Raw genomic sequence first — 22,829 nt, 5'->3', positions numbered from 1 at the left:
TGGTTGCTAGAAATGCTCCCAACTCACCCAAGAGACAACTTATCTTTTCCTCTTGCTCTTGAGCTCTATCCCACTTCTTTCACTAATCAAAGGTAAGAAAAAGAATTACTAACTTAACTAGGTGGTTGGATTAAAGTTAGGAACACTTTCTATAACTTGAACCTACTAAAAATAAGCTAGAATCTATATTTTCTCTTAAAGCTCCCAAAAACCCATTTTTAGAAACTAAGTGTAAAACTTGAGAAATAGAGCTTAAATTGAAGCTTGAAGAATGAGGATTAATGTTCTTACTTGGTTTAACCAAACTTACACTTGAAATCCTTAAAGTCTCTAATTTAGAAACAATGAAGAAAAAAGAAAAGGTAGATGGAAGAGGAAGAGTGTTTGGTGAGGGATAAAGGGGAGTGGTTCAAGTAAATAAGCATAAAATACGGGGTTTTTAGCTTTCAAATTAAGCCATGGGAGTATTGCACTTTTGGTCCCTTTTCTTTTTATCTCATAATAAAATCACTCCACATCTCCATCACTTGGCCCAACTCAAGGACAAATCCAACATAACTAGGTCCAAACTATTATAATAAGTCTTTTGGGTTCTAATGGAGGTTTTGGTTTGACCCATACAACTAACTCGGGATTTGGGGCATTAGAACTCTCCCCTTCTAAATAAGAAATTTCATCCTCGAAATTTACTAGGTTAGAAGAGAAGTGCATACTGGAGTTTCATATCTTCCTCTGTTTCCCAAGTAGCTTCCTTGACTCTATGATTCTTTCAAAGCACCTTTACTAAGGGAATTTTCTGGTTCCTCAACTCTTTCACCTCATTGGCCAGGATTCAATTTGCTTCCTCTTAATAGGTCATGTCGGGGCAAGGGTAAATGTCAGACTAATGATTTGATTCTCTCAAGCACTTCATAAAGGCTAGTGAAATGCGAGGTCTTCCCTTTACGCCCAAACTGAAGTACCTTCTTCCATTGAGACACCTTAAGGAATACATTGTCGCCCTCAACAAACTCAATTTCCTTGCGTTTCAAATCCGTATATGATCTCTACCTATCCGAAGCCTCTTTCAATTTTCTCTAAATTATTCTAACATTTTCTTCATTTTATCTAATCAGCTATGGTCCTACTATCTTCCCAACCCTAAGCTCAGTCTAACAAAGAGGGGTTCTATACTTGCACCCATGAAAATCTTTGTACGAGGCCATCTAGATGCTCGATTAATAATTTTTTATTGTACATGCACTCCACTAAAGGCATGTGATCCTCCTCACTACCCTCAAGAACAATAATGATGCACCTAAGCATATCTTCAAGAACCTGAATAACATGGTTTGACTGACCATCATTCTGAGGAATAAACATGGTGCTAAAATGGGGTTTGGTGCCAAGGGATTCATTAAGAATTTTCTAAAATCAATAACTGAATCTAGGGTCTCTGTATGAGATAATTGATGTCGGGACTCTGTGGAACCTCAATATCTCATGGATATAGAGCTACACTAATCTTTCAATGGTAAAGTCTATCCAAATCAGTAAGAAGTAAGCAGACTTGGTCAACTGATCTACTATCACCGAAACGACATCATGCTTGCGTCTTGTTAACATTAACCCGATTACGAAATCCGTAATTACTCTGTCATACTTCCATTGTGGTATCTGAATCAACTACAGTAACCCCGAGGAAACCTGATGTTCTACCTTAACCTACTGGCACACCATACATTTTGCTACAAACTCAGAAACCTCTCTCTTCTTGCCCGATAAAAAATACAGTGGTAGAAGCTCTTGGTACATCTTATATACCAAGGTGAACTGAAAGTGACTAAATGGGCCTCTGAATGACCCATAAAGAATAACACATTATCATCTTGCAACTCGAAATCTAAGGCCTCACCTCAGTGGACTTTCTCAACAGATCCCTTAAACTACAGTCTAAACGCAACATTTTTACTTCACTGACTAACTTAGGTTTTACTCAGATTTCACCCAACAATCCCCCATCATTAGAAAAACTCAGGCACGCTAATAAGGCTCTTAGCTTTGACATCGACTTTCGACTCAGCACATCTGCTATAACATTTTTCTTTACCCAAGTGGTAGTCGATAACCCAATCATAATCCTTTAACAACTTAACCCATCTAGCTACCTTAAGTTTGGCTCTTTTTGGGTAATAGGATTCTTTAAACTCTTGTGGTCAGTGAATATGTGACACTTCTCCCCAAACAGATAGTGCCTCTAAATCTTGAGCGTAAAAACTATAATTGCAAGCTCTATATCGTGGGTGGGGTAATTCCACTCATGAGGTTTAAGCTGACGGGACGCGTAGGACACTACCTTTATCTTTTGAATCAACATGCATCCTATACCATTTAGTGAGGTATCGTTAAAAAAACTGAACTCTTTTCCTGACTCGGGTTGGGTTAAGACTAGGGTTTTGGTCAAAAAAGTTTTCAACTGCTTAAAACTACTCGGTTTGTTCTTACTCGACACAAACGCCACTCCTTTATGAAGAAACCTAGTAATTGGGGCTATTATTATTAGAAAACCCTTAACAAAATAATGATAATAGCTAGCCAGGCCTAAGAAACTTTCAACTTCAATTACGATCTTTGGTGGCTGCCACTCAAGTTCTGTTCGAATCTTCTATAGATCAACTTGAATACCATCCACTTCTATAACATGTCCCAAAAATGAAACGTCAAATAACCAAAACTTGTATTTTCCAAATTTGGCAAAAAACTATCAATCTCGAAAGGTCTGAAGGACTATGTGGAAATGTTGATCATGCTCATCCTCTTATCACGAGTATGCCAAAATATCATCGATGAAAATCACCATGAACTGGTCTAATTACTGGTGAAAAACATGGTTCATAAGGTCTATGAATACCATCAGGGTGTTGGTGAGTCCAAACGACATTATAAGAAATTCATAATGATTGTATCTTATCCTGAATGTCGTCTTTGCTATATCTGCTTCTTTAACCTTCAATTAGTAGTACCCAAATTTTCTAATCTATCTTGGAGAAAACGCACGCTCCCTTAAGCTAGTCGAAGAGGTCATCGATCTTAGGAAGGGGATAACAATTCTTGATGGTCAACTTGTTCAATTGACAGTAATTGATGCAAAACCTCATCGACATGCCTCTCTTCTTAATGAAGAGAATCGATGCTTCCTAAGGAGAAATACTTGGCTGGATGAAACCCTTCTCCAATAAGTCATGAATTTGAGTCTTCAACTCTTTTATTTTCTTCGTTTCTATGCGATAGACAACAATGGACATCAGAGCTGACCCTTTCATTACCTTTATAAAAAAATCTAAGTCTTAATTCGGTGGTAACCGTGGCAACTCCTCTAGAAATAATTATGGAGACTGTTGATGGTTTGGATGCCCTTTATTCTCGAAACTGCAACTCTGGTTTCAACTATATGAGCCAATAAGGCTTCACAACCTTGATCCAACATTCTTTGCGCCTTAAGGGTCGACACTACCCTTGTATACTTAGACTTCTCGCCAAACATCATGATCTTAGTATCATCTTCTTTTATGAGTTTAAGTTGTTGAAGCTTACACCTCAAACTCGCATCATGCTCCGAAAACCAATCTATACCCAAAATCAAATCAAACTCTCTAAATGGCAATTCCATAAGATCGTGAGAAAAAGTCTCACATTGAACTTTAAATGGACATCTGCGATGAACCTTGTCCCCTAAGACATCTAATCCTAAAGGGATAAAAAGTCTAACCCTTATCTCAAGATTTTTAGCTGATATATTTCTCTCCCAAACTAAGTCATAACAGATGTAGGAATGGGTGGATACCAGGTCGACTAGTGCGATAACTAGAAGAGAAAACACTATAAAAATACCTAAGATTATATCGGCAGCGGCATAGTCGTCCTGAGCTTCGAATGCATACTGACGAGATATAACTCTCCACTTGGCACTGGCCCCAGATCGGGCTGCACCCTACCGGCCTGACCTAAAATGTAGAACTCCCACCTCTATGGGATCCTCTACCCTTCTGAACTGACGGAGCTGATATATGAGTCGAGGCTAGTGTCACATCTCGTGCTTCTAGGAAATCTCAGATAAAGTGATCTAGGGAACCATAGAGATAACAACCCCTAAACCATTAATGATAAATCCCCACATGCCTCCGGCCATAAACTGAGCAAGTTGGTTGATACTTTGCCCTCTATGAACCCTAAAGCTCACCACTGATACGATAACTAGTGGCCTCTAGTGTTGATTAAAATTACCACCTCCTCTACTCGTGTAATACCCCAAATATTAGATAGTGACCAAAATATAAATTTTAAAAGTTTAGTTACTAAAGTATAAACTCTAGAAAATTTTAGGGACCAAAATGGTAATTATAAAAAGTTACAATTTGGCCCCGTAAATAAATGGTTTATCTCAAGAATAACGTTTCAGTGGGAATCATAATTTTCGTACGGATTTTGTATTAAAAGTTATAAAGTGATAAAGTTTGAGTCTCAAGAAGAACGTTTCAGTGGGAATCATAATTTTCGTACGGATTTTGTATTAAAAGTTATAAAGTGATAAAGTTTGAGGAAAAATTCGGTAAATCAGATCGAAGAAATTCAGGAAAATCTGAAAAATGATAAATTAGACCTAAAAAACTATTTCCATATTTTAAAATGTTGAAATAATATAAATCTTTGGATTTTAGGATTTAATTCAATGTTTAATTTGTATCATTGGATTAAAGTGGCAAGATTGTAAATTTTGGGAAAATGCAAGGGCAATCGGTTAAGTAAGATTTTGTTGTTCATCTTTGACTTTAGGAAGATAATAAGGGTCATATTTTAAAATGTTGTAAAAATATAAATCTTTGGATTTTAGGATTTAATTCCATGTTTAATTTGAATTATTGGATTAAAGTGGCAAGATTGTAAATTTTGGGAAAATGCAGGGCAAATCGGTTAAGTAAGATTTTGTTTGTTCATCTTTGACTTTAGGAAGATAATAAGGTAAGGTGTCTTGGTTTGATGCTAAATATGAAGTTTAAATTAAAGGTAAAATAGCTTGAAATTAATCTAAAATTTCATGCCAATTTGTTCATATTTTTCTCCAAGTGTTGTCAACCCTCCTAAGGTAAGAAAAAAAAATTTGGTTTCCATTTTTGAGCAATTTCCTTTGGATTTCAAGTTATGTCGTGAAATAGAAAATTATTCAACTTGCTCAATTTACTTGATTTCAAAGATCCCAAATCCTAGGTTTTTGTTCATACTAGGGCTCATGAAATTGATGATGAATCTTGGTGTTTCGAGGTTGTAGATTCATTTTCAAGCTTGTTTGATGATTAAACATGTTCAATCTTCCTAGAAATGCTTCTATGATTTTGGGCCAAATGATGATGTTGTAGAACTTTGTGTTTTGATGAAAGTTGATTAGGGCTTTGATTGTAGAAATGTTGTAAGGTTGGATGGAAGATTTCATGCTTTAATTGAATCAAAATCAAGCAAAATCATGAAAACCTAGTTTTAGAAGTTTAAAGTATTTGACATGGTATGTTAGGTGTGAGAAAAATTATGGAAAATTAGTAAGGGCTGGAAATGATAGGAAGTATGTTCAAGCCTTATAAATTTTGGAGACCATTCTGTAATTTTTTGAAAAGTTAGGAACCAAATCGATAATTTTGATAAAGTTGTGAATGGTTGTGTAATTGTTAAATAATTGATTTGGTAGTTGGAAATTACTGTTTTGAAATTGAAATGAGTGTTAAGATGTGAAATATGACAATTTTGGAAGTTTGGTGATATAAATGCAATATTCGTATAGTTGGGGTGCTTAAATGTAATTGTGCTTTTGTAAAAGAACTTGGATGGTAATAATTTCAATGCTGGAAATTTGGTATTAAAATTAAGTGATAAAATGGTGAAGGACCATTTTGTGTAAATTGGAAAAGTTGGTGTCAATATTAAAAGAATTATTAAGTGTTGAAATATTTTGGTAGAGAATAAGTTTCAAGTATAGAATTTTGTTTTGGAAATGTGTTTATGTTAGTACAATACTAACATATGTATCGATATCAATATGTGATTTTGTACAATCGTAATTGATTTTGGGCTCGAAGCAAATCAAGTATAAAAAGACTTAATGTGGAGCTTAGTGAGGCATATCTTTTGATATATATAAAGTTGTCAGGTGAGTATAATAAATGCATGACATTGTACATATATGTTTTATACATCATAATGAAGTTGCAACAGTCTACCATGTTTTTATCAGCATTATACTTTGCCATGTATGTTATTTTTTGGTATAAATTGCCCTAATGTTAATTACGTGGTTATATGTTGCCATAGATGATTTAATTCATGTACTAATTCCCAAGTATTATTGAGGTTTAGTGTATTAATGGCATGCAATAGAGTCTAGCAGCTACAAATTTAAGTAGTACTAGAGTGTCAAATAAAGACACATAGTACAGTTAGGTGGGAAAAGCCCGACCTCAACACTACGGTGCATTATTAGGTGAGCAAGGCTCTACCTCAGCACTATTATGCAATATTTTACTCCTATACTGGTTCTTCAAGGATTAAAAATAGTGGGCAATAGTTTTTGATAAAATTGAATTTATTATATTATGTCGTTTTGATTATGCATTGGAAAATTATATAAATTTCATTTCATGAGTTGTATTGCATCGTTTATTGTTTTTAATTGCCCTCACTAAGTATATACCTAGCGTGTGATGATTTTCACGCGTAGAAAAAACCAGTTGTAAAGTAAAGAGTACAGAGAGACATCAAGCATCAAGGAATATTACAATATCAGTAAGACATCCTATGATGTGATTTTGACTTAGTTAGTTGCATGTACTTATGAATGTTCTAGTTGCTATGTTAAACTATTTGGGAACTCCTTTGTAATTGATAACTCAATCGTTTTACGCTATTTTAATATGGATAATATGAATCAATATTATTATTATTATTATGACATATATATGTTTTTAAAGTATGTGATAGTTACTTGATTTAATATTTTTTTTATTTATTTTCAGTTACCAATTTAAGAAAATAATTTTAAATCACTTTTGAGTTGGTAATGTTTAAGAAATTCATGTGACATCTATAACCTGTATTGGTATAATTATACTGGTTTTCGTATTACAACTTGCATGATGTGCTGGTCTATTAGACTAGCCTGACGGGCCCTCTAATTCCTAAGAGTCTCGCGCCCTCTTCAAGATGACTGCGGTGGTCTGAAAGACTCATTCGCTCCTCTAACCTGCCCGAGGTAGTACCCAAAACCGTAGCACTCCTCCCAAGAACTCTCTCTAATACCTTTTCATGACGCACTAACTCAGTAAAGACTACATATGGATCGACGACCAAATGGGTGTGGATATTAAGGCAGAGACCCTCCCTAAACCTCATACAATGATATTACTATGATGATACTAACTCTAGGTGTACCAGCTCAGAAAAAAACTCGACCTCGTACTCAAATACATAACAGTCTCCCTGAGTGAACTTCATAAATTGATTCCTCATATCTTCCATGTGATCCTATCCTATATATTTTTGACGAAACTCCTCCATGAAGTGATCCCAGGTGGGTCACTCAGGCTCCATCAACATCTCAACAGCCTCCACCATTGATAGCATCACCTTTCACAGGGAGGTGACACACTTAAGTATACCCTAGGATTGAGGTGTAGCTGAAGAATGGTCCTAAGGTCTCTTATCCCCTAATCGAATGCTACGGGGTCATCAACTCCTTTCCAAAAACGTCTGTGATCTGGTAGCTCTGGAACCTCTCAACTGAGGACTCATATGCTTCGAAGGGTAGGGCTGGCATAACTGTTGGCTAAGTAAGGTGGCAGGTGTCTTGGTAAGGCTCTAGCTATGCATTTTAGGGTCACTGTCATCAAATCTTTAAAGAAGGTCACTTCCTCGACACCCGTGTTCCTGGGCTCCTCAAACTCTATCCCTAGAATGAACTCATCACCTATATCGCCAGTAAAGAAGCTCTACTCTCATGCCTACTATCCTGAATATGGCATGGGCTCTCATCCATAGCTAAACTCTAAAAATTAAGAAAATAACGAGTCAATATCACTATTCCAAATGCATATGTACTCTTAATATTCGTATAGGAATGTATACTCATAAACTTTACTGACTCAAACATACGAGTCCTAGGAACGTATAAACCTGGATCTCTGATACAAATAAATGTAATACCCTAAAATAGTACAACATAGTCGATCGATTAGAATGCACACTGAGCACATGAGTGTTAACAAAAATTTTCTTTAGTTTCTAATTAAAAGGCTTCTTGAAAATACTTATGATAATAAATCCATTACATTTAAATAAAATATTTACATATAGAGCTCCCAAAATAATAATTAAAATATGCATACTATCGTTTTAAAAAAATTACGACTTGAATATACAAAAAGAGTCTACAAATATACATGCCCTCTGAAATACCTCAAGACATACTTTACACTGACTCGGACTGGATCACTACTACTCAAAAGGCTCCTCGACTGCTCCTCTACTAACCTACTTAAGGAAACATTAAACGCTGAGGTAACTAGCCTAGTGCCTCACTAACAACTAAATCATACTAAATGTGTCATTAAATGCTCAAGCTAACAAGGAACATGAAATAGTTAGGCTACTCGTACTAGTACTATTTGCTAAAGACCCAGGTATTCGGGTCATTATCCCTAGTGTACAACAAGGCTAAGTTTATGAAAATCCTAGCAGTTGTAGTTTCAATTATTCTGATATAAAATATTGGTATCACTTGGAGTCTTATTTAATACTGAGTATGTAGGTACCTCAATTTGATCCTTAATCCTTGGATTAATTATCTAAAATTGTTTGTGGGTACCGATACTGACCTTTTAGTATCGATACTAAACCTTTGGTATCAATACCCACTTGTTGGTTTTGATACCCCAAGACTGATATAGGCTAATTGGGTAAAGTAGTATCGATACTCTGGTGCTGGGTATCGATAATTACATGAGTATCGATACCATATTTAGTTCGATATTTTGAAAATACGCCGTATTGATACCCCTATGGGGATCGATACTCCTACCCTGTTATCAATAACCTATGAATGAGTTTCGATGCTATCCCTTTAAACTCGCCTAATTTTTGCCTTACTAATGAACAATATCAATATTGTCGCCACTAGGTGCTCTGTTTTGGCATGAAAAATCATATCTATCACTCAAATGCCCCATTGATGACCCTAAAATAATTTTTAAGTGTTTTTTTGATATTAGGAGTCATAAAGAAGCTTTAAACATAATATAACACTAAAACATAGAATTTACCATTAATTTCTCAACATGCTTCAAACTCAACTCCCAACTAGAATACATTTCTAATGACTCACAAGTGATATGAAGAAGTTGCAACATGCTGACTTCTTGGATGCTAGAAATGCTCCCAACTCACCCAAAAGACACTTTACTTTCCTCATGCTCTAGAGTTCTCTCCCACTTCTTTTACTAATCAAAGTAAGAAAAGGATTACTAACTTAACTAGAAAGTTGGATTAAAGCTAAGAATACTTTCTATAACTTGAGCCTGGTAAAAACAAGTTTGAATCCATAGATTCTCTTAAACATCCCAAACACCCATTTTGGAAACTAGTGTAAAACTTGAGCACTGAGCTTAAATTAAAACTTGAAGAATCGAGATTAATATTCTTGCCTAGGTTAACCAAACTTACACTTGAAATCCTTAAAATCTTTACTTTAGAAAGGAGAAAAGAAAGAAAGGTAGAAGGAAGATGAAGCGTGTTTGGGAGGCATAAGAGGGAGTGGTTATGTAAACAAGCATAAATGGGGGGTTCAGATTTCAAATTAAACCATGGAATATTTCACTTTTGGTCCCTCCTATTTTTTTATCTCATATAAAAACATCCCACATATCCATCACTTGGCCCAAATCAGCCCAAATCCAACAAACTAGGTCCACACCCGAGATTAGGGCGTTACATGGATACAACATCATCCATTCTTTTATAGGAATAATTTTTTTATTGAATTGGGAGGCCTTTTGAGGGAGTGTGATTCTTCATGGTAGTAGGAGCCCACTAAGTCATATTCTTAGTTGCGACTAATTTTTTTCAATGATCATCTCAATGATTGTAGAACCTTCAAATAGTTAAGCTTTGATACTAATTATGGGATTTTAGACTCTATGAACAACTGAAATATGGCCAAGTGGGGTGAATTGGATTTTTTAAAATTTGGAATTGAAAAAATGATAAGAAATTATGACAAGGATTATAGTGGTTCACTTCCTCAATGAAGTTTACATCCATTAACTGGATCCACAAAGGATTTTCCAACAAATTCACTAATTTTTTCTTTCTTTTTAGGCTTAACTAACCTTTACAAATTTCCTATTTTCTAATGGCTAAACTTGAACTACTCCTCTTTTATAAAGGTAAAATGTAACAAGAAAAAATCTCAAAAGTAGGTGTTTATAATTAAGATTAAAGGAAAATAAATTGAAAGAGTTTTCTCTTGATGTAGGTTGCTTAGATAGGTGTTGTAACCTTCTCAAGTGTCATAGACTTATTTTATATTGGTGATTCCGTATCTTATGCAGTCGTTGGGGATGTTTGCAGCCGCGGGGATTTTTTTTACAAAATGAAACCTTAATAGGGAGTATCAATACTCGTGTTAGAGTATCAATCTGTGTTAGAGTATCAATACTGTCCTTATAACTTTTAAATAAACTAATCATTAATGACCGTTGGGCTAGAACAATATTGGTACAGGTTCATGGTATCGATACTATAGTAGTGTCAGTACCCCATGAGTATCGCTACCAATTTTTATTAGCATTTGAACACCTTTGAAAAATAGGTAGTATTGCTACTACTAGATGAGAATTGATACCTCTTCTACCTTTGGTATCTGCAATACAAGAACAATACGGTATTGTTCATGCCGTTTATACTGTAAGAACAATATCGATATTATTGACCTAGAAAATTATTTTTGTGTTCAAATTATTGTTTAATAGACTTTGAATTATTTTTAAAATTTTGAATAAATCCAATCATGTCCAAATCATTTTCCTCTTTAAATTGTTATATCAAAATATGTTCAACATGTTGAGCTTTGAGTGTTAGGGTTTAGGGTTTGAGATTTAGCCGTAAAAGAGATATTATTTTACTGTAAGTTAAAATATGTTTATTTATTATAAATCATTTAAATCTAATCATTACTTATTTAAATCTAATTGATATAAATTAGTAAAACCTATTAGTTTGACTAGTGTAAGCTAATCTTGCTCCATATATAAACTTCAATGTACTTTTTTGAGATGAATAACAAATGTTTTGTACTCTTGTTCTCTAAATAGATTTGAGGTTTTTAACGAGACATGCAACCAAGATTTAGGACTGTACTTTCAAATTCTTAATGTAATAATATATAGTAATAATTGGCAACATTCCAACCCTTTACTCTTTATCTCTCTCCTCATATCTTCGTATATGCATCACAAACATTGGAATCAAAAATGTAAGAGATCTTATCCAGGACCAGTTTTGGATACCACAAGAATTTCGAATCTGAAAATACATTAAGAGGATTATCTCAATATATATTTTATTTTATCACCTCCGTGTATACATACATATATGAAATTGACCCTTCTGCAACTCACACGTGATACACTTTCTTTTGTTCCCTATCTAATGACTAGCTTTTCCTTGCAGCCCTCAACTCCACCGGAAATAGACTATGAACATGCAACCCAACAAAACATATGTCCATCTCCATCTCCAGGAACGAAATTGACCCATATGCATTACATGCCTTAAGTTCATCTCATGTAAATATATCATAGTTTTTTTATCTTACATGCAAGAGTGGTTGAGGCCAATCGTCCTTTTTAAAATTTCAATTTCTATATTTTAGGTATTTTTTAATATTTTCCTTTGAAACCTATTTTTGATCCCAAAATTTTATAAGTTTACTCCCTTTTAAAATTTTGTAAATTCACCTTCTAACATAAATTATACCGTCTCATCGTATATCAACAAGCACAGTAAATTCTAAACAAATGTTAACTTGTGATTCTCATGTATATATAGTAATTATAATTAATGTCAACACCAAGTAAAGCTCACAAGATTTGTGCTGCTTTGTTTTTATGTTCCCTGTGTAATATTTTACAAGTAATCAAACTGTATTCATTTAAAAGAAAGGGGGTACGAATCTCATGGGAGCATATAAGGAAATCACAAGTTAAGGAATTCAGGTTTAAATATGTAATATGTGAGAATTCTGACGAAGATTTTAAACTTTGACTTACAAAGACTAAGGTGGTGTTTATTTTCACTGTCTAAGGTCTTCAAGCTCTTATCTACGCCGCGCAGATATTGGGCTTTACGACCGTTTTTTTTTTAGAAGACATAAGCTATTCTAACGTCTTCACGTCCTCTCTTGGTGCAGACGCGGACTTATGTATTCAAAGCTCTTCTAACCTCTTCAAATAACCATTTTTGCTATTATTCTTTAAAAATTATAAAATGTCATTAAATTTAATGAATTTTACAAAATAGTCACTATAATGTTGTAATAAATTATAAAAGTTCGATAATATAATAATTATTTTATAGTATTTAGAAATTTATTAATTTTTATAATCTTTAATAAATTTAATAAGTGTTCTATAATTTTTTAAACTTTTGAAAAATGATCATTTGTATACAACTCAACGATATCTAATATACTTTATTTGAAAAATATATTAAACTTAGTAAACTTTTTTTTATATATAAAACTTAGAAAATCACGGGACATACAATTATTAGCATTAAAAGACAAATAAATGTTTTAATAAAAAATATTCACACTATTGAAAAATCTGATCTATCATTTAATTATGGTAAAGTACAAAAGTTCCTTTATACATAATAAATAAATAAAAAACAAATAATATTTTTATCTAAATAGAAAAATACTAATTGATGTATATTATATGGATTATTATATATTTTTTTTGATGTTACTATCAGATTGTACCACTCGAATATATTAAGATGATTTAAATGATATTATAAAATCAAGTATTGATATATTTGTGAATCGATAACATTGAGAATTAAAATATAATTTTTTAACAATTACTTAAACCGAAACAAACAGATTGAATTAAATCAAATTGATTTCATTATCGATTGATTTAATAATATTTTTAAAATGATATAATATTAAAACCAAAATCTAATGTCCGTGTAATAATTTATAATAATAAATTCGTATATATAATTTAATATATTTTTTCAAATAAAGTATATTAGATATCGTTGAGTTATATATAATGATCATTTTCGTCAATAAAGTTTAAAAAATTATAAAAACTTATTAAATTTATTAAAAGATTATAAAATTATTAATAATTTATCTAAATACTATAAAAATTATTATATCAAACTTTATAATTTATTACAACATTATAGTGACTATTTTGTAATAATTCATTAATTTAATGACATTTTATAATTTTAAAGAATTAATAGCAAAAATGGTTATTTGAGTATAGTTTAAAAAATCAGTTTATTTATATTTCAGTTTATTATAGCAGTCTGCAGACGTTAAAAAATAAACAATCTTCTTCTTGCAGACTTTTGGTCCACCTCTTCTGTTGTAGATGCCTGCCGATGTGGTCCGTAGACTGCAGACCTTTTACCTCTGCAAAAACAAACAACACCTAAATAACCAAAATTTTTTAGTTCTGAGGCATCCCATGGTGTGGTATTCATTAAGATAATATATAACAAATTAGCAAGCAAAAAGTAAGGAATGAAACCATGTGGTTAAGACTCAAGATAACCAAATTCATAACATGTTTGCTTTTTTTAATGAATTAATTAATTTTAATCACACATGTCGCGGTAATGAAAATTTTTAATAAGGTTGACTTGAAATCCAACTATTATCATTAAGGTAAATGACGTCAATGTTCCTAAAATTGCATTCATGATAAAATATAGTCACTACGAGTGTAACACCCCTTCCATATCCGTCACCGAACAGAGTCGAAGATGTCACATAAAATTTAAAACATTCAATACTCAAAATCAGTACAATTTGTTTCTTTAAAATAATTCATTTTAAAATCAATAATTAAATAATTATCGTATAAAACTAAAGTATAATATTTTAAAATTCAAATCTTACTCAATTTCAAGCAGCGACATACCAGTCTAATATCATATCAGGTAGCAAGTAAATTGCCTAAAAACTACTTAAACTAAATTTACTTTAATAACAGTTAAAATCTAATTTACTAGAATACTAACCACTAAACCATTATTTGAAACTAATATTAATTTACAATCCATTATAAATCAGTACATATATTATTATTATAAACCAGTTCTAAACATATTCATATCAGAGCATATCAAACACACAGCCCACTAGAAATCAAAACATAAAAAAATTTATACTTATATTGGGGAGATGATCATTGATAGATGAGGCCAAAAGACTAAAAACTCCTTATTCAGTTTGATATCCTTTACCTACGCGTGAAACCATCACACGCTAATATACACACTGGCGTTTGGTTCGCTGGAATCCCTTGGAATTAGAGAGAATTGGAATCCAATTCCACCATTTTCCCATGATTGATTCAAGTTTTCAAAGGAGGAATTGGAATCCAATTCCATCAAGGGAGGGAAAGTAAATTCCATCTATAACATGATGGAATTGAAATCTTTCGGAGGAGAGAATGTGAAATTTGACCATACTACCCTCATCAATCTTTTGATATTCGGTTGGATTTTTTTAAAAATTCCGGGCTCGGGTCGGGTTTTTTTAAGTGTGATATTCGGGTCGGGTATGGTTTTTTTAAGTGTGTATTCGGTCGGGTTCGGGTTTAGGGTGAAAAATACCCGACCCAACCCGACCCGAACCGGAAAAAATATAATTTTACCTTATATGTTTAGGAATAATTACAATAATACCCCTCTATATATAATTTTTTTTCAATTAAGTCACTATTTTTATTGAATAAAATAATTTTTTTATTATTTCGGGTCGGTTTCTATTCATATATTCGGGTCGGTCGGGTATCGAGTGGAGGTTCCCTTGTTATCGGGTTGGGTCGGTGGACTAAAACCCGACCCGACCCATGACCATCCCTAATTGGGATGGTTTTAACTTATTATATTTATTAGTATGATTTTTATAATTTATTGAAATAAATAATCAATCAATAAATGAAATGTAATATTTTTTTTAAATTTTTATAATATATTGCTACATGTAATTATAAAACAACTAAAATTAAGCAAAAAAAACAAGAAGGACAATTCTGTCATTTTACATTATTGAAATCAAATTCATCTGACATGTCTACGAACCAAACAGAATGAAATTGGATTCCAATTCAATTTCCTGCCAACCAAACAGATTTCAGATTCAATTCTAATTCCTTCAGATTTCAATTCCCTCATAACATTCCAGTGAAATATTTTCAAACTTTAAAATAATATACCAAAACGTATATAGCAAAGTGTAAGACATAGTACAAAAAAGTATCACTTAAAACATCACATGTTTCAAGGTTCGGTAAACATCATAATAACATAAATTTGACTTATTAAAGTCACTTTATCATAATATGACCTGAAAATCAATAGTTCATATATAAATAATTTATGTCAAATCAAAATTCGACGAATTATTTACTTTCAATTGAATCGATCAAACTTGTACTTTCACATTCATTCAATTCATAGCCCAATGTATATTAAATGAGAATGTAAATGAGAATGCAAGGTACACGAGTCACATAGTATCTACACAATGCACTTTTAATGTCAGACAAATATATAAGTACTGTAGAACACAACATCATGTATCGATAATCGGTAATACTATAGTATCAATATCACATTATTATGTTTTGCATTCTCTAGAGTAACATAGTACAAAAATCAAATCACCATTTACTCAATGAAACTATGCACAACAGTATCAAAATCAAATTATTTTGTGCATAATGCTGTTGTTGATACTCCACCTCCATGGCATGCCAACTATACCAGATAATCTCAATGTTCATACAATGGGCACTATTATCAAACTCATATATCATCCATGTACAAAGATATTAATCCATAGTTATCACAATATCATATAATAGTGCACTGGATAGTTCACCTAAAATAATTCAAATATAATTTAGCAAAACATTATGAAAATATATCATAATACTATTCAAATATTTTCATTTCTAAAATGTTTGAGGTTGACTATCGTACGTCTTCCTCATATCATGCATATAATAATAAGTAATAATGCACTCATCTGGTATACTTTACTATCAAACATTCTTATCGATTTCAAGCCTCACCCTTAACTTTTTTAGCTTTAAGCTTGTTTTGATCTCGTTTTGGTCACGATATACACATTAATCATTAACAAACACATACATTTCAAAGCATATTATTCTTACTAACATAGGTCTAATAGAAATTTCCAAAAATTCTTTCAATACTCTTCGATACTAATTTCATTTCATATGATCGATATTTGTCCTCACACTTAAAATGCAACTTCAAATCCCTCATATTCAAATCAATGAATATTCACATAACTATTTCTAATGTCACAATTTAAAGATCAAATTGAATTCTTTAGAATTCACACTAATATTTTCAAATATTCAAAATGGTCCCTTATTATTTCATTTCAAATTCAGGTTTCAACCATTCAATTAAGCATTATATCAGTTTCCACAACGAGCCCATTATTCTAACACATTGTGATTTAGAACCTTAACCTTACATACTTCCATTTGGTCCAAACAACATTCCAAAGCTTGTACAATCACCCATCACATTCTAACCTTTAAAATAGTTTTCAATTTTTCCCTAATTTTTGTTATTTAATGCTTCATGGATTCTAAACATGGTTTTCAACTTGATTCAGACATGAATTCAACTTCCAACATGATGTCTAAGCATTTATAATCTATCACATAAAAAAACAATCCAAAACTCCAATTTTTACATTAAACCCTAATTGTTGAATTGAATAAACTCCATTTCTAATGGTTTTCAATTATCCTTCAAGCACGAAATGATTCTAAAACAACTACATCATAATCAAGCCTTAGAAAATCAAAATCTAACCTCCCCTTCACCCATCCAATCAAGAAATTAGAGTTTAAATTATGGGAAACTTGAACAAATGGTACTAAATTATAGGGAATTTCATGTAGATTAATTTGTATTTCATGCTTTCATCCAAATTCCTAATAATTGGCTTGAAAATCAAAAAGAAAATTTATCCCTTACCTTAGATAACCTCGCAGCACCAAGGGAAAGATGAAGATAAATCTTGAATTTTCTATATTTAAATAATAAGTCATTTTTTATTTGAAGCTAAATGAAACAAAAATTAATTTTAATATCAATGACCATTTTGCCCGTATAATCATATGCTCCATAACTTGCCACATGTCATTTGTTCATCCAAAGGTAAAAAATAAACCATAAGTTAGTAGTTACCAACTTTGCCCTCGAAAAATTCAAAATTTCAATATTGCCATTTTTCATCCGAAGACTCAGATTTTACATGGAAAATCAACTTAAATACATTGATCCATATTAAATCCTACAATTTAAGGCATGGAAATGATATTAAACTTGCCTTATCATCCTTCAAATATCTCATATTCGATTCAATTCGATCCGATCCGATTGTTCAAGTTTTCTCGAACTTGTCATTAATACAAGCTTCGTACGAAAATTCGAGTAACACGAAATGTCATTCTCTGGGTACTATACATTTACATGACTAAATTGCATAACTTTGAAAATATAATTTTGTCCAAAACTTTTTCTAAGTTTATACTGGTCACTAAACTTTTAATTTATTCATTTGATCACTAACCAAAATTTAGGGTATTACAGCAAGTTTTGAGTGATAACATTTGATAAATGCACTTCTACACATTTATGGACATGATGAATATGGTGTTTCAGCTATAACTATATTAATTTATAATAGTGCTCATATCTGATATTTTTGTGTTAAAAAAATAGTATGACCATGACGTAACTTGTAAATTTTTTATAAAATAAGGTTCATGTCAAATCAAGAAGTCAGTGTGACTGAGAATCAACAAGCTAGTTTCAATAAATTGAAGTTAGCATTGGCTAAAGCTCTAATATTGACACAATAAAGTCTGTGAATGATTATGTAATATATAACGATATTTTACATTCAAAATTGGTTAGTATAGTGTGCAAAGACGATGGCATATGCATCCAAGCATGTTGAATCACATGAGAAGAATTATCCTATTTATGTTTTGGGGTTGGATGGTGTGATGTCTTCGTTAATTTTGAGGCATTACTTATACAATGACAAATACATTTTAACAAACCACAATCTCATATACTTATTCATAAAATAATTTGAGTCAATAAAGTGGTTCTATCATACCCCAAACCAAGCTTAAGATTTTCAACCAAGTCACAAAAGATTATATATATTACTATAGTAACTCAAATCAAAATTCAGCATAATTGCATCCCATGATCTCTAAGGACAACAACAATTCCTTCAATCATTGATATAAGTTGGTTCGTGCTAGAGTGCTAAGATCATACATACTATAAGGGGATCCATAAATTAAAAAAAAATCCATCATTAACCCTCATACTTTGTTTACCTAAAAAACCACTATACAGTTATAACACCATTAACCCGCATTCGTACCAAACAATTTAAGGATGTCACATTGTTTCTGTATAACATTTCCTACTAGAAGGCGATAAAATTTTCCTTATTTCAAATCTCCAATTTAATGTTTATTATCCAACTATTTAATCACATAAAATCATAACGAATATTTTAATTTCTAATTCACATCCGTTTTTAGGTAGAAACTAGACAATTTAGTATTGTATAATATCATAAATGAAACTGCTTAAAACCTACCTAATATAAAAATCTTTACACAATAAAATATAATTTAAAAATAAGATATGTAAAATACTAATCATGAATCCTATTCAACTTATATGATCATGAAATAACTATTAAACTTTACATATTTAACCTCTCTTTAAGCATTTTCTCATACTATATTATTTCACATTTTAACACAACTCTTGTAATATTCTTTTTATAACACGAAACATGAAATGTCTGTAATGTATGTAATTAAATTATTTAAACATAACTACAACCACTCGCTGACAACAACAATTACTATAATGTCCACATTACGCACATATACATATCATCACATTCCATTTAAATCAATTTAATTTTGTCTATAATCATTTAGTGTAATCAAACTTTGCATATAAAATTTTACTCTAAAACTTAATAATCAAACATTTATTGTCATTTCTTCCTATTGTTTCTTTTCCCCATACTGTTCCTCATTTATGTATTGTTCCCTTCATTGTATTGTTTCTTTATTGTACTATTTCTTTTACTATATTATTCTTTTACTGTACTATTTCTTTTGTTGTACTATTTATTTTATTTATTTCTACTTTTACTGTACTATTTCTTTTAGATTCATTTATAGCCCAATATAATCATGAGAATAGATGGTACGCGAGTCAGTAATAGAGCGTTATGTACTGTATGCACAATAATTACCTGTAATCTGTAATTGTATGACACATCTAGTGCCTATATGTAGTATAATAAATGCATGTATATGTATGGAACATTTAGTGCCTTGTATGCAACATAACTGTCTGTAACTAAATGGCACATTTAGTGCCCTATATGCACCATAGGTTCCTTATAATTGTAATTGCACTATAGGAGCACTGTGAATGTACAAGTATTGTAGAACACAACAAATTGTACCTATGAATCCCAAATACATAATTGTTTCCAGTAACTATGTTGTACACGAATGTACCTCTATGCGATCGATCAATAACACTCCACCTAGTGTACCATTGACTCTTAAGTCTTATACACTAGGCTTTTATTCAAATCATAATCTTTTTCATATATAAATATTCATAGGAAATTATCAACTTTATATATATTTTAACATATATTAGTAGTAACCATAATATGTCCATTCGTATAAAATGCTAAAAGTACGATAATACTTATCCGATACTAACTTTTCTCATAATAATATTAACTAATTTTTTCCAAATTAACCTTTCAATTCTCTTTAATATTCATTTGTTATATAGTTCAGTTAGTTTTTCAAACTTCCACATTTGGCTATAATAATTACTTTGGAATTCATTCACACTTTTTCAATATTCAAAGTAGTCCCTTTTCATGCCATTCAAACTTCAAATAGAAAAATAAACATGTCATAATTCAATTAAACTTTACTCCTCAACCTATATTAATTTTTGTTTCAACCCATAGTTCTCCAAATTTGTAATTTAGTCCTTAAACTTGTACATATTATAATTTAATCCCAATTAACTTTCTAACTTCAAAATCATTTTTCTATGTTTACTCTTCAAGTTCAATCACTCATATTCATTCAATAGCTTCCAAACTCAATTCTAAATCCATAATCTAACCATAGAATGAGTTCTTTATAATTCCATCTAAACCCTTTGTTTATTGAATATAGTCCCTTTTGACATTTAATTCCAAATTCAAGTATCATTTATATAATCAATTTAAAATAATGCATTCCCACCATACTCATTAACTTAACACCTAATTATAATCCATACCCATAATTTATGCAAATATACAATTTATTCCCCATCTTAACAATCTTAAATTGATTCAAATCAATCTTCAATTAACACAACCAAAATTTCCAGCATTTAATTCAAGCATAGTATCTCAATAATTACAAAATTTTCATATAAGTTCCCATCTTTTCTATATTTATGATTTGATCCTCAACTTTACCACCTTTCCAAAATGATAAACTTTCACATTCTAACATCAATTTCAACATTCTAACATTAAATTTTAGCATAACACATCAACTATTAAACATTTTGCACATTAATCCCTATTTCTTAAATTATGCAAATATTACCCTATACTTTCAAAAATTTCCAAATTGGTCCAATTCATTTTTTAAAGCATGTAAAAACATTTTATATCCATTCTAATCCTTAGGAAATTTGTATAATTTTCCATATTTCTTCTTTGGCCGAATATATGGGTTCACTATGCTTGATTTTCTTTAACATACTCATAGTATTCATCATGTAATAAATGTTGTAAATATCTGTCAATGTAATGAAGTGGCTCAACTCACACATTTAAGGTAACATATAACATAAGAGTATCATAAAGTATAATTTACCAATTTTCATATTCTGGCAGTTTGCACTACCCTTAAAGAATATTATTTTGTATTAATTTAAACACTTAAATTTATTATGTTTGTATCACAGGAAACAGACTCAAATACGAATCTAACCATAAAGGCTCTCTTTCTAATTCAACTTGTACAACGTATGGCAAATTTTCTAATCCAACTTACAGAATATTGAGTAGAATCTGCTGCCTTGTTTTTGACCTTCATCGATAAAAATCTTATTATTTTTGTACACATTTCCAAATTTGTAGCTGTTTGTTGAAGAAAACAACTAGACTGGTATATGATCCAACAATATAAAATTTTTTGTCTAATCATCTTTTAGAATTTATGGTGATTTTCTAAACTTACTCTCTAGATCACCAATTTAGGCATGTTTCACTATTTATATCCTTAGTTTATTCACTAATTCTATTAGTTTACCAAATTAACACATATGAAAGAATTCAAGTTCCTATCATAATTTCATATCAAAATCAATCCAAATTCAATAATTCTTCATAAACCCTAGCTATGGTTGAATCAAATATAAGCATTTTTAGGTGATTTTAATCATCACATAAGCATTTTTAGGTGATTTTAATCATAACATAAGCTTGAAAACAATTCTACAACACTTCTAGCGTCATGATCCAACCTTATTTCATTGAATTCTAACCTCTCTTTCATCCACCATATTCATCAATTCAACAATTCAAGCAAGGAAACAATGAAATATTAACACTAAATGATAGAGGATTTGATATAGACATTTTTCTATCTCATGACTTATTCCAAAAATCAAAAGAAATGACTAAAAATGAAGAAAACTTACCTTGCCCTTATTCTACCATGACTCACGACAATTTAAAGGGGAGAAAGAAAATTTTCTAGATAAACCTCATGAAATATCTCATGTAAACTTGTTAAATAATTAGTTAAATGAATATAAAATTCATTTAACAGAAAATTACAACTTTACCCTTTAAAAATCATGATAATTTCAACTATGACATCATCTTCCTTTTATCATTTTCAGAGTCAAACATGAACAAACTATTTCTTACTTTCCCATTTTACCATTGTAATTTTCAAAAATTATAAACTAGTGATCATAATTAACAATTTCGGTTTAACATGGAAAATCCATCTAAATTCCAAGGATCCATGTCCAATTTCACCATTCTAAAAATATAAAAATAATATTTCCACCTTATTTCCCTCATCCTTCATTTTTTTTCTAATTTTCCTATTCTATCCGGTTATCCAAATATTTTACCAAACTTTATATCTTCATAGTTTTTTTACTCAATCTCCAGATCAAAATCTAAATTCCATATAAAATTCATTCTTAATGATAAACTATTTATTTACGTGGCCAAAATATATAACTTTAAAAATTACATTTTTGGTTTAATACCATAAAATTTTGGTTAGTGACCAAAATGTTAATTTTGAAAGATTAGTAGCCAAAATATAAATTTTGGAATTTAGGGACCAAAATGATAA

The sequence above is a fragment of the Hibiscus syriacus genome, unplaced genomic scaffold (genome assembly GCF_006381635.1).
Source record: "Hibiscus syriacus cultivar Baekdansim isolate YM2019G1 unplaced genomic scaffold, ASM638163v2 tig00110745_pilon, whole genome shotgun sequence".
In the NCBI taxonomy this organism is placed as follows: domain Eukaryota; kingdom Viridiplantae; phylum Streptophyta; class Magnoliopsida; order Malvales; family Malvaceae; genus Hibiscus; species Hibiscus syriacus.
The sequence above is the reverse complement of the archived record's forward strand: the minus strand, read 5'-3'. Positions refer to the sequence as shown.